Source organism: Rhopalosiphum padi, unplaced genomic scaffold (genome assembly GCF_020882245.1).
Source record: "Rhopalosiphum padi isolate XX-2018 unplaced genomic scaffold, ASM2088224v1 scaffold1, whole genome shotgun sequence".
Classification (NCBI taxonomy): domain Eukaryota; kingdom Metazoa; phylum Arthropoda; class Insecta; order Hemiptera; family Aphididae; genus Rhopalosiphum; species Rhopalosiphum padi.
Genome location: NW_026869996.1, coordinates 1,427,053 through 1,442,530, shown reverse-complemented (window position 1 = coordinate 1,442,530; position 15,478 = coordinate 1,427,053). Strand labels below are relative to the sequence as shown.

At 27.7% G+C, this 15,478-nt stretch overlaps 3 long non-coding RNA genes across 3 annotated transcripts; all 3 read left to right on the top strand.

The window, feature by feature from the left end:
- The first annotated feature begins 216 nt into the window (after positions 1-216).
- LOC132931367 (uncharacterized) lies at positions 217-3,435 on the top strand. The gene is made up of 4 exons (XR_009662535.1): positions 217-343; positions 2,258-2,400; positions 2,710-2,852; positions 3,336-3,435. It is a non-coding gene; the product is annotated as an uncharacterized LOC132931367 (long non-coding RNA).
- Positions 3,436-7,381: 3,946 nt separating this feature from the next.
- Positions 7,382-10,911, top strand: LOC132931347 (uncharacterized). The gene is made up of 4 exons (XR_009662475.1): positions 7,382-7,815; positions 9,734-9,876; positions 10,186-10,328; positions 10,812-10,911. It is a non-coding gene; the product is annotated as an uncharacterized LOC132931347 (long non-coding RNA).
- Positions 10,912-11,114: 203 nt separating this feature from the next.
- On the top strand, positions 11,115-14,052 carry LOC132931357 (uncharacterized). The gene is made up of 3 exons (XR_009662477.1): positions 11,115-11,547; positions 13,473-13,615; positions 13,925-14,052. It is a non-coding gene; the product is annotated as an uncharacterized LOC132931357 (long non-coding RNA).
- Positions 14,053-15,478: the final 1,426 nt, after the last annotated feature.

Below are 15,478 nucleotides of genomic sequence, written 5' to 3'. Positions count from 1 at the left end.
GACAATTAGGTTAAGTAAATGATTCTTATTTACCATTACTAACATCCATATTTGTCATTTAAGCTGATACTTCATAAACACTATAAAACATGTTTTTTATATGATAATATTGACTGATATTACAAATTCATACTTTGAACTGCCTGTAAAACACTGTATTCTCAACTTATTCTCCAACGGTTATACGTTATTAACTTACTACATTTTTTCAGATGGCAGTATATCAGATCAATCAAGGCATGCTGAGACACGAATTCACATTTCTACCACTAAGGAGAGTATCAACATCCTAGGTTGAAAATGGACTAGAAGATACTGATAATAATATTGGATTTATGCAATGGTTATTGAATATAATTGATACTAAATTAATAGCTGTGAAACAATTGAGATTTGTTAAATATCTGAATAAAATAATAGTAAACAACTTTAGCTTGTATTGTTTATTCTTAAATTTTACCTATGCTATAAATATATTTTATTTTTACTATAATATTTAAATGATCATTATAAAACATTTATAAAACACTCAAATATTAAGTTAATGTTTAGAAGGTTGAACAATAGTTTAAGAAATTTACCATTATTGTCTTTCACGTGTTTCATTTAACCTGGTATTTTGAATACACTATAATACATGTTTTTATATGATAATTTTGACAAATTCCAATTTTAAACTGCTTATAAAACACTCAAAATTATTAAATGTATGCACCGACAGAGGGCGGTAGTGGGGACGACATCCGTCGGCCGATGCCCGATCGCCTCAGAGTAAAACTAGTTGGTTGTGTGCCGTTCGCCGGACGGCCTTTTGACATAATTGACGGTTGTTTTTACTTAGCTATTGGGTGTAGTTGTTGTTCATTTAATAAAGATTTTTGATATTATAAACGAATTGTTCATATTTTATGCCCGAAGTTAACACAAGTAAGTGTCTTGATCCTTGACTACTCGATTACGAAAATGATTCTAATTTATAATTTTTAACTTGCACATGTTTCATTTAACCTGATATTTTTACTTCATAAAAACTATAAAATATGATTTTACAAGTTAATTTTGACGAATAATACAAATTAATATTTTTAGATTCTGAACGGAGTGATGAATGTATTGATTTTACAATGATGTTTGTATTATTTTTGTGTCCGTCATCACTTTTTGGAGTAGTAATAACGCTTCGTTTTTGACTTCAGCCCCTCTTTGAAAAGACAAAATCGATTTTTTGATTTTGCTGCAAGTCAAAAACGAATCATTGTAAATACTTGAAATTTTCAACAAACGTTTATATTAGCGTTATCTATTTGCGATTAAATTTTCAAAATATTTTGACATTTTTTAAGCTACTTATAGATAATTGAAACTTATCGTAGTAAAAAATAAATCAAAAATCGTTAGTCACAATTATTGTTTATAAGCATTTAAAGTTCAAATGTTTAGAAAATATATCAAAATCACGAAAATTTGCAAAGAATTTTGAAGTTGAAAATTCATAAAATCTTTGTGATTTATACTTAAGGTTGGATATACTAGGTTATCCATAAGTTTTCCTTCAAGTAACAGTAAAAAAATAAATCCATTGTCAATATAGAAAACATTTTATGTGCGTATGAAATATAATTTTTTACGAAATCGCGTAAAATAACGATATATTACAATTTAAATATAGGTAATAATATAATATATCCAACTAATTATCATTGACTGACAAATCATCTCCGTTCAGAATCGTTTTTCGTATACAATCCTACCCGTCGTTGCATTCAAATTTAACACATCCATTATAGTGACCAGTGACCTACTCACCATCTCTACTATACACCGGAGCGATACCCACTTTTTTCGTATTGAAAAGGAGCAAATTTTCGGTTGTACAAATAGTCACACTTATAATAGGTACATTTTATATTCTACAAAACATTCTGGTATATTTGTAGGTACTATCTTTTATGGCTTATCATAATTATTATTTCTTATCGTCTGTTATATAATATTATGTCTATATTTCCTATCATTTTGCAGTTTTACATTCGTATTTGTATTTGAGTTTCAACTGTAAATTGTTTTCAAGAATTTTGTAATAAAAATGAAGTGTTTGTCTGTTAGTTTATGTTTTGATTGTTTCCATTTAAAAAATTATTCAGTGTTGTCCACGTACTAGTTGTTATATAAAAATTGTTGTCCTCCTTACGGTGTCTAGTAGCGACATTTTATCCTCCAACCATTATACATATTTAACTTACTATTTTTTTTTTAGATGGCAGTACAGCAGATCATTCAATACATGCCGAGACATGAATTCACATTTCTACCACTATGCTAAATATCAATATCCTACGTTGAAAATGTACTAGACGATACTGCTAATAACAAGGGTTTTGTGCAACGTGCGTGTAATGGGTATTGAATTTAATTGATATTAAATTAATAGTAGTGTAACAAAAAGTCAGTGTCATGAAACCCTGACCATTAGATTATAAGCAAATGATTCTAATTTTCAATAATTGACATTCAAATATTACATTTAAGCTGATACTTCACAAACACAATAAAAAATGATTTAATATCATAATTTTGACATGATTTTACATGGTAATTTAAACAAATATTACAAAGTCATACTTTGAACTGCTTGTAAAACACTGTATTCTCAAGTTATTCTCCAACCACTATACACATAATATTTAACTGACTATTTTTTATTTTTAGATGGCAGTACAGCAGATCACTCAATACATGCTGAGACATGAATTCACATTTCTACCACTATGCAAAACATCAACATCCTACGTTGAAAATGGACTAGACAGTACTGCTAATAATAATGGTTTTGTGCAACGTGCGTGTAATGGGTATTGAATTTAATTGATATTAAATTAATAGTAGTGTAACAAAAAGTCAGTGTCATGAAACTCTGATCATTAGATTATAAGCAAATGATTCTAACTTTCAATAATTGACATTCAAATATTACATTTAAGCTGATACTTCATAAACACAATAAAACATGATTTTACATGGTAATTTTACAAAGTCATATTTTTAACTGTTTATAAAACACTCAATTCTCATGTTAGTGTCTAGAAACCTTGACTACTAAATTATGACAATGATTCTTATTGTATACGTTATACAAGTATTACAAACTCTTATTATTTTAATATTGAAAAGCAGCAATTTTATGTTAATGTACAAGTGTATTCTTTACTTATATTTTGTTTTACATTAAAACTCAACAAAACATTCTGGTAGATTTGTACTATCTGTTTTATTGCTAAGCATTATAATTATTTCTTTAACCATTATACATATTTAACTGACTATTTGTGTTTTAGATGGCAGTACTGCAGATCACTGGAGGCATGCTGAGACATGAATTAACATTTCTATCACTTGGGAAAGTTACAACATTTTCCGTTGAAAATGGAATAGAAGGCACTGCTAATATTAATGGTTTTATGCAACGTGCGTGTAATGGGTATTGGATGTAATTGATATTCAATTAATAGTAGTGTTACAAAAAGTTAGTGTCATAAAACCCTAACCATTATATTAAGTAAATGGTTCTTATTTACCATTATTAACTTCCATATATTTCATTTAGGCTCATACTTGATAATAAACACTATAAAACGTGCTTATATATCATAATTTTGACTCATATTACAAATTCATATTTTTAGCTGCTCATAAAAATCTCAATTATCAAGTTAGTGTCATGAAACCTAGACAATTAGGTTAAGTAAATGATTCTTATTTACCATTACTAACATCCATATTTGTCATTTAAGCTGATACTTCATAAACACTATAAAAACATGTTTTTTATATGATAATATTGACTGATATTACAAATTCATACTTTGAACTGCCTGTAAAACACTGTATTCTCAACTTATTCTCCAACGGTTATACGTTATTAACTTACTACATTTTTTCAGATGGCAGTATATCAGATCAATCAAGGCATGCTGAGACACGAATTCACATTTCTACCACTAAGGAGAGTATCAACATCCTAGGTTGAAAATGGACTAGAAGATACTGATAATAATATTGGATTTATGCAATGGTTATTGAATATAATTGATACTAAATTAATAGCTGTGAAACAATTGAGATTTGTTAAATATCTGAATAAAATAATAGTAAACAACTTTAGCTTGTATTGTTTATTCTTAAATTTTACCTATGCTATAAATATATTTTATTTTTTACTATAATATTTAAATGATCATTATAAAACATTTATAAAACACTCAAATATTAAGTTAATGTTTAGAAGGTTGAACAATAGTTTAAGAAATTTACCATTATTGTCTTTCACGTGTTTCATTTAACCTGGTATTTTGAATACACTATAATACATGTTTTTATATGATAATTTTGACAAATTCCAATTTTAAACTGCTTATAAAACACTCAAAATTATTAAATGTATGCACCGACAGAGGGCGGTAGTGGGGGACGACATCCGTCGGCCGATGCCCGATCGCCTCAGAGTAAAACTAGTTGGTTGTGTGCCGTTCGCCGGACGGCCTTTTGACATAATTGACGGTTGTTTTTTACTTAGCTATTGGGTGTAGTTGTTGTTCATTTAATAAAGATTTTTGATATTATAAACGAATTGTTCATATTTTATGCCCGAAGTTAACACAAGTAAGTGTCTTGATCCTTGACTACTCGATTACGAAAATGATTCTAATTTATAATTTTTAAACTTGCACATGTTTCATTTAAACCTGATATTTTTACTTCATAAAAACTATAAAATATGATTTTACAAGTTAATTTTGACGAATAATACAAATTAATATTTTTAGATTCTGAACGGAGTGATGAATGTATTGATTTTACAATGATGTTTGTATTATTTTTGTGTCCGTCATCACTTTTTGGAGTAGTAATAACGCTTCGTTTTTGACTTCAGCCCCTCTTTGAAAAGACAAAATCGATTTTTTGATTTTGCTGCAAGTCAAAAACGAATCATTGTAAATACTTGAAATTTTCAACAAACGTTTATATTAGCGTTATCTATTTGCGATTAAATTTTCAAAATATTTTGACATTTTTTAAGCTACTTATAGATAATTGAAACTTATCGTAGTAAAAAATAAATCAAAAATCGTTTAGTCACAATTATTGTTTATAAGCATTTAAAGTTCAAATGTTTAGAAAATATATCAAAATCACGAAAATTTGCAAAGAATTTTGAAGTTGAAAATTCATAAAATCTTTGTTGATTTATACTTAAGGTTGGATTATACTAGGTTATCCATAAGTTTTCCTTCAAGTAACAGTAAAAAAAATAAATCCATTGTCAATATAGAAAACATTTTATGTGCGTATGAAATATAATTTTTTACGAAATCGCGTAAAATAACGATATATTACAATTTAAATATAGGTAATAATATAATATATCCAACTAATTATCATTGACTGACAAATCATCTCCGTTCAGAATCGTTTTTCGTATACAATCCTACCCGTCGTTGCATTCAAATTTAACACATCCATTATAGTGACCAGTGACCTACTCACCATCTCTACTATACACCGGAGCGATACCCACTTTTTTTCGTATTGAAAAGGAGCAAATTTTCGGTTGTACAAATAGTCACACTTATAATAGGTACATTTTATATTCTACAAAACATTCTGGTATATTTGTAGGTACTATCTTTTATGGCTTATCATAATTATTATTTCTTATCGTCTGTTATATAATATTATGTCTATATTTCCTATCATTTTGCAGTTTTACATTCGTATTTGTATTTGAGTTTCAACTGTAAATTGTTTTCAAGAATTTTGTAATAAAAATGAAGTGTTTGTCTGTTAGTTTATGTTTTGATTGTTTCCATTTAAAAAATTATTCAGTGTTGTCCACGTACTAGTTGTTATATAAAAATTGTTGTCCTCCTTACGGTGTCTAGTAGCGACATTTTTATCCTCCAACCATTATACATATTTAACTTACTATTTTTTTTTTAGATGGCAGTACAGCAGATCATTCAATACATGCCGAGACATGAATTCACATTTCTACCACTATGCTAAATATCAATATCCTACGTTGAAAATGTACTAGACGATACTGCTAATAACAAGGGTTTTTGTGCAACGTGCGTGTAATGGGTATTGAATTTAATTGATATTAAATTAATAGTAGTGTAACAAAAAGTCAGTGTCATGAAACCCTGACCATTAGATTATAAGCAAATGATTCTAATTTTCAATAATTGACATTCAAATATTACATTTAAGCTGATACTTCACAAACACAATAAAAAATGATTTAATATCATAATTTTGACATGATTTTACATGGTAATTTAAACAAATATTACAAAGTCATACTTTGAACTGCTTGTAAAACACTGTATTCTCAAGTTATTCTCCAACCACTATACACATAATATTTAACTGACTATTTTTTATTTTTAGATGGCAGTACAGCAGATCACTCAATACATGCTGAGACATGAATTCACATTTCTACCACTATGCAAAACATCAACATCCTACGTTGAAAATGGACTAGACAGTACTGCTAATAATAATGGTTTTTGTGCAACGTGCGTGTAATGGGTATTGAATTTAATTGATATTAAATTAATAGTAGTTGTAACAAAAAGTCAGTGTCATGAAACTCTGATCATTAGATTATAAGCAAATGATTCTAACTTTCAATAATTGACATTCAAATATTACATTTAAGCTGATACTTCATAAACACAATAAAACATGATTTTACATGGTAATTTTACAAAGTCATATTTTTAACTGTTTATAAAACACTCAATTCTCATGTTAGTGTCTAGAAACCTTGACTACTAAATTATGACAATGATTCTTATTGTATACGTTATACAAGTATTACAAACTCTTATTATTTTAATATTGAAAAGCAGCAATTTTATGTTAATGTACAAGTGTATTCTTTACTTATATTTTGTTTTACATTAAAACTCAACAAAACATTCTGGTAGATTTGTACTATCTGTTTTATTGCTAAGCATTATAATTATTTCTTTAACCATTATACATATTTAACTGACTATTTGTGTTTTAGATGGCAGTACTGCAGATCACTGGAGGCATGCTGAGACATGAATTAACATTTCTATCACTTGGGAAAGTTACAACATTTTCCGTTGAAAATGGAATAGAAGGCACTGCTAATATTAATGGTTTTATGCAACGTGCGTGTAATGGGTATTGGATGTAATTGATATTCAATTAATAGTAGTGTTACAAAAAGTTAGTGTCATAAAACCCTAACCATTATATTAAGTAAATGGTTCTTATTTACCATTATTAACTTCCATATATTTCATTTAGGCTCATACTTGATAATAAACACTATAAAACGTGCTTATATATCATAATTTTGACTCATATTACAAATTCATATTTTTAGCTGCTCATAAAAATCTCAATTATCAAGTTAGTGTCATGAAACCTAGACAATTAGGTTAAGTAAATGATTCTTATTTACCATTACTAACATCCATATTTGTCATTTAAGCTGATACTTCATAAACACTATAAAACATGTTTTTTATATGATAATATTGACTGATATTACAAATTCATACTTTGAACTGCCTGTAAAACACTGTATTCTCAACTTATTCTCCAACGGTTATACGTTATTAACTTACTACATTTTTTTCAGATGGCAGTATATCAGATCAATCAAGGCATGCTGAGACACGAATTCACATTTCTACCACTAAGGAGAGTATCAACATCCTAGGTTGAAAATGGACTAGAAGATACTGATAATAATATTGGATTTATGCAATGGTTATTGAATATAATTGATACTAAATTAATAGCTGTGAAACAATTGAGATTTGTTAAATATCTGAATAAAATAATAGTAAACAACTTTAGCTTGTATTGTTTATTCTTAAATTTTACCTATGCTATAAATATATTTTATTTTTACTATAATATTTAAATGATCATTATAAAAACATTTATAAAACACTCAAATATTAAGTTAATGTTTAGAAGGTTGAACAATAGTTTAAGAAATTTACCATTATTGTCTTTCACGTGTTTCATTTAACCTGGTATTTTGAATACACTATAATACATGTTTTTATATGATAATTTTGACAAATTCCAATTTTAAACTGCTTATAAAACACTCAAAATTATTAAATGTATGCACCGACAGAGGGCGGTAGTGGGGACGACATCCGTCGGCCGATGCCCGATCGCCTCAGAGTAAAACTAGTTGGTTGTGTGCCGTTCGCCGGACGGCCTTTTGACATAATTGACGGTTGTTTTTACTTAGCTATTGGGTGTAGTTGTTGTTCATTTAATAAAGATTTTTGATATTATAAACGAATTGTTCATATTTTATGCCCGAAGTTAACACAAGTAAGTGTCTTGATCCTTGACTACTCGATTACGAAAATGATTCTAATTTATAATTTTTAACTTGCACATGTTTCATTTAACCTGATATTTTTACTTCATAAAAACTATAAAATATGATTTTACAAGTTAATTTTGACGAATAATACAAATTAATATTTTTAGATTCTGAACGGAGTGATGAATGTATTGATTTTACAATGATGTTTGTATTATTTTTGTGTCCGTCATCACTTTTTGGAGTAGTAATAACGCTTCGTTTTTGACTTCAGCCCCTCTTTGAAAAGACAAAATCGATTTTTTTGATTTTGCTGCAAGTCAAAAACGAATCATTGTAAATACTTGAAATTTTCAACAAACGTTTATATTAGCGTTATCTATTTGCGATTAAATTTTCAAAATATTTTGACATTTTTTAAGCTACTTATAGATAATTGAAACTTATCGTAGTAAAAAATAAATCAAAAATCGTTAGTCACAATTATTGTTTATAAGCATTTAAAGTTCAAATGTTTAGAAAATATATCAAAATCACGAAAAATTTGCAAAGAATTTTGAAGTTGAAAATTCATAAAATCTTTGTGATTTATACTTAAGGTTGGATATACTAGGTTATCCATAAGTTTTCCTTCAAGTAACAGTAAAAAAATAAATCCATTGTCAATATAGAAAACATTTTATGTGCGTATGAAATATAATTTTTTTACGAAATCGCGTAAAATAACGATATATTACAATTTAAATATAGGTAATAATATAATATATCCAACTAATTATCATTGACTGACAAATCATCTCCGTTCAGAATCGTTTTTCGTATACAATCCTACCCGTCGTTGCATTCAAATTTAACACATCCATTATAGTGACCAGTGACCTACTCACCATCTCTACTATACACCGGAGCGATACCCACTTTTTTCGTATTGAAAAGGAGCAAATTTTCGGTTGTACAAATAGTCACACTTATAATAGGTACATTTTATATTCTACAAAACATTCTGGTATATTTGTAGGTACTATCTTTTATGGCTTATCATAATTATTATTTCTTATCGTCTGTTATATAATATTATGTCTATATTTCCTATCATTTTGCAGTTTTACATTCGTATTTGTATTTGAGTTTCAACTGTAAATTGTTTTCAAGAATTTTGTAATAAAAATGAAGTGTTTGTCTGTTAGTTTATGTTTTGATTGTTTCCATTTAAAAAATTATTCAGTGTTGTCCACGTACTAGTTGTTATATAAAAATTGTTGTCCTCCTTACGGTGTCTAGTAGCGACATTTTATCCTCCAACCATTATACATATTTAACTTACTATTTTTTTTTTAGATGGCAGTACAGCAGATCATTCAATACATGCCGAGACATGAATTCACATTTCTACCACTATGCTAAATATCAATATCCTACGTTGAAAATGTACTAGACGATACTGCTAATAACAAGGGTTTTGTGCAACGTGCGTGTAATGGGTATTGAATTTAATTGATATTAAATTAATAGTAGTGTAACAAAAAGTCAGTGTCATGAAACCCTGACCATTAGATTATAAGCAAATGATTCTAATTTTCAATAATTGACATTCAAATATTACATTTAAGCTGATACTTCACAAACACAATAAAAAATGATTTAATATCATAATTTTGACATGATTTTACATGGTAATTTAAACAAATATTACAAAGTCATACTTTGAACTGCTTGTAAAACACTGTATTCTCAAGTTATTCTCCAACCACTATACACATAATATTTAACTGACTATTTTTTATTTTTAGATGGCAGTACAGCAGATCACTCAATACATGCTGAGACATGAATTCACATTTCTACCACTATGCAAAACATCAACATCCTACGTTGAAAATGGACTAGACAGTACTGCTAATAATAATGGTTTTGTGCAACGTGCGTGTAATGGGTATTGAATTTAATTGATATTAAATTAATAGTAGTGTAACAAAAAGTCAGTGTCATGAAACTCTGATCATTAGATTATAAGCAAATGATTCTAACTTTCAATAATTGACATTCAAATATTACATTTAAGCTGATACTTCATAAACACAATAAAACATGATTTTACATGGTAATTTTACAAAGTCATATTTTTAACTGTTTATAAAACACTCAATTCTCATGTTAGTGTCTAGAAACCTTGACTACTAAATTATGACAATGATTCTTATTGTATACGTTATACAAGTATTACAAACTCTTATTATTTTAATATTGAAAAGCAGCAATTTTATGTTAATGTACAAGTGTATTCTTTACTTATATTTTGTTTTACATTAAAACTCAACAAAACATTCTGGTAGATTTGTACTATCTGTTTTATTGCTAAGCATTATAATTATTTCTTTAACCATTATACATATTTAACTGACTATTTGTGTTTTAGATGGCAGTACTGCAGATCACTGGAGGCATGCTGAGACATGAATTAACATTTCTATCACTTGGGAAAGTTACAACATTTTCCGTTGAAAATGGAATAGAAGGCACTGCTAATATTAATGGTTTTATGCAACGTGCGTGTAATGGGTATTGGATGTAATTGATATTCAATTAATAGTAGTGTTACAAAAAGTTAGTGTCATAAAACCCTAACCATTATATTAAGTAAATGGTTCTTATTTACCATTATTAACTTCCATATATTTCATTTAGGCTCATACTTGATAATAAACACTATAAAACGTGCTTATATATCATAATTTTGACTCATATTACAAATTCATATTTTTAGCTGCTCATAAAAATCTCAATTATCAAGTTAGTGTCATGAAACCTAGACAATTAGGTTAAGTAAATGATTCTTATTTACCATTACTAACATCCATATTTGTCATTTAAGCTGATACTTCATAAACACTATAAAACATGTTTTTTATATGATAATATTGACTGATATTACAAATTCATACTTTGAACTGCCTGTAAAACACTGTATTCTCAACTTATTCTCCAACGGTTATACGTTATTAACTTACTACATTTTTTCAGATGGCAGTATATCAGATCAATCAAGGCATGCTGAGACACGAATTCACATTTCTACCACTAAGGAGAGTATCAACATCCTAGGTTGAAAATGGACTAGAAGATACTGATAATAATATTGGATTTATGCAATGGTTATTGAATATAATTGATACTAAATTAATAGCTGTGAAACAATTGAGATTTGTTAAATATCTGAATAAAATAATAGTAAACAACTTTAGCTTGTATTGTTTATTCTTAAATTTTACCTATGCTATAAATATATTTTATTTTTACTATAATATTTAAATGATCATTATAAAACATTTATAAAACACTCAAATATTAAGTTAATGTTTAGAAGGTTGAACAATAGTTTAAGAAATTTACCATTATTGTCTTTCACGTGTTTCATTTAACCTGGGTATTTTGAATACACTATAATACATGTTTTTTATATGATAATTTTGACAAATTCCAATTTTAAACTGCTTATAAAACACTCAAAATTATTAAATGTATGCACCGACAGAGGGCGGTAGTGGGGACGACATCCGTCGGCCGATGCCCGATCGCCTCAGAGTAAAACTAGTTGGTTGTGTGCCGTTCGCCGGACGGCCTTTTGACATAATTGGACGGTTGTTTTTACTTAGCTATTGGGTGTAGTTGTTGTTCATTTAATAAAGATTTTTGATATTATAAACGAATTGTTCATATTTTATGCCCGAAGTTAACACAAGTAAGTGTCTTGATCCTTGACTACTCGATTACGAAAATGATTCTAATTTATAATTTTTAACTTGCACATGTTTCATTTAACCTGATATTTTTACTTCATAAAAACTATAAAATATGATTTTACAAGTTAATTTTGGACGAATAATACAAATTAATATTTTTAGATTCTGAACGGAGTGATGAATGTATTGATTTTACAATGATGTTTGTATTATTTTTGTGTCCGTCATCACTTTTTGGAGTAGTAATAACGCTTCGTTTTTGACTTCAGCCCCTCTTTGAAAAGACAAAATCGATTTTTTGATTTTGCTGCAAGTCAAAAACGAATCATTGTTAAATACTTGAAATTTTCAACAAACGTTTATATTAGCGTTATCTATTTGCGATTAAATTTTCAAAATATTTTGACATTTTTTAAGCTACTTATAGATAATTGAAACTTATCGTAGTAAAAAATAAATCAAAAATCGTTAGTCACAATTATTGTTTATAAGCATTTTAAAGTTCAAATGTTTAGAAAATATATCAAAATCACGAAAATTTGCAAAGAATTTTGAAGTTGAAAATTCATAAAATCTTTGTGATTTATACTTAAGGTTGGATATACTAGGTTATCCATAAGTTTTCCTTCAAGTAACAGTAAAAAAATAAATCCATTGTCAATATAGAAAACATTTTATGTGCGTATGAAATATAATTTTTTACGAAATCGCGTAAAATAACGATATATTACAATTTAAATATAGGTAATAATATAATATATCCAACTAATTATCATTGACTGACAAATCATCTCCGTTCAGAATCGTTTTTTCGTATACAATCCTACCCGTCGTTGCATTCAAATTTAACACATCCATTATAGTGACCAGTGACCTACTCACCATCTCTACTATACACCGGAGGCGATACCCACTTTTTTCGTATTGAAAAGGAGCAAATTTTCGGTTGTACAAATAGTCACACTTATAATAGGTACATTTTATATTCTACAAAACATTCTGGTATATTTGTAGGTACTATCTTTTATGGCTTATCATAATTATTATTTCTTATCGTCTGTTATATAATATTATGTCTATATTTCCTATCAATTTTGCAGTTTTACATTCGTATTTGTATTTGAGTTTCAACTGTAAATTGTTTTCAAGAATTTTGTAATAAAAATGAAGTGTTTGTCTGTTAGTTTTATGTTTTGATTGTTTCCATTTAAAAAATTATTCAGTGTTGTCCACGTACTAGTTGTTATATAAAAATTGTTGTCCTCCTTACGGTGTCTAGTAGCGACATTTTATCCTCCAACCATTATACATATTTAACTTACTATTTTTTTTTTTAGATGGCAGTACAGCAGATCATTCAATACATGCCGAGACATGAATTCACATTTCTACCACTATGCTAAATATCAATATCCTACGTTGAAAATGTACTAGACGATACTGCTAATAACAAGGGTTTTGTGCAACGTGCGTGTAATGGGTATTGAATTTAATTGATATTAAATTAATAGTAGTGTAACAAAAAGTCAGTGTCATGAAACCCTGACCATTAGATTATAAGCAAATGATTCTAATTTTCAATAATTGACATTCAAATATTACATTTAAGCTGATACTTCACAAACACAATAAAAAATGATTTAATATCATAATTTTGACATGATTTTACATGGTAATTTAAACAAATATTACAAAGTCATACTTTGAACTGCTTGTAAAACACTGTATTCTCAAGTTATTCTCCAACCACTATACACATAATATTTAACTGACTATTTTTTATTTTTAGATGGCAGTACAGCAGATCACTCAATACATGCTGAGACATGAATTCACATTTCTACCACTATGCAAAACATCAACATCCTACGTTGAAAATGGACTAGACAGTACTGCTAATAATAATGGTTTTGTGCAACGTGCGTGTAATGGGTATTGAATTTAATTGATATTAAATTAATAGTAGTGTAACAAAAAGTCAGTGTCATGAAACTCTGATCATTAGATTATAAGCAAATGATTCTAACTTTCAATAATTGACATTCAAATATTACATTTAAGCTGATACTTCATAAACACAATAAAACATGATTTTACATGGTAATTTTACAAAGTCATATTTTTAACTGTTTATAAAAACACTCAATTCTCATGTTAGTGTCTAGAAACCTTGACTACTAAATTATGACAATGATTCTTATTGTATACGTTATACAAGTATTACAAACTCTTATTATTTTAATATTGAAAAGCAGCAATTTTTATGTTAATGTACAAGTGTATTCTTTACTTATATTTTGTTTTACATTAAAACTCAACAAAACATTCTGGTAGATTTGTACTATCTGTTTTATTGCTAAGCATTATAATTATTTCTTTAACCATTATACATATTTAACTGACTATTTGTGTTTTAGATGGCAGTACTGCAGATCACTGGAGGCATGCTGAGACATGAATTAACATTTTCTATCACTTGGGAAAGTTACAACATTTTCCGTTGAAAATGGAATAGAAGGCACTGCTAATATTAATGGTTTTATGCAACGTGCGTGTAATGGGTATTGGATGTAATTGATATTCAATTAATAGTAGTGTTACAAAAAGTTAGTGTCATAAAACCCTAACCATTATATTAAGTAAATGGTTCTTATTTACCATTATTAACTTCCATATATTTCATTTAGGCTCATACTTGATAATAAACACTATAAAACGTGCTTATATATCATAATTTTGACTCATATTACAAATTCATATTTTTAGCTGCTCATAAAAATCTCAATTATCAAGTTAGTGTCATGAAACCTAGACAAATTAGGTTAAGTAAATGATTCTTATTTACCATTACTAACATCCATATTTGTCATTTAAGCTGATACTTCATAAACACTATAAAACATGTTTTTTATATGATAATATTGACTGATATTACAAATTCATACTTTGAACTGCCTGTAAAACACTGTATTCTCAACTTATTCTCCAACGGTTATACGTTATTAACTTACTTACATTTTTTCAGATGGCAGTATATCAGATCAATCAAGGCATGCTGAGACACGAATTCACATTTCTACCACTAAGGAGAGTATCAACATCCTAGGTTGAAAATGGACTAGAAGATACTGATAATAATATTGGATTTATGCAATGGTTATTGAATATAATTGATACTAAATTAATAGCTGTGAAACAATTGAGATTTGTTAAATATCTGAATAAAATAATAGTAAACAACTTTAGCTTGTATTGTTTATTCTTAAATTTTACCTATGCTATAAATATATTTTATTTTTACTATAATATTTAAATGATCATTATAAAACATTTATAAAACACT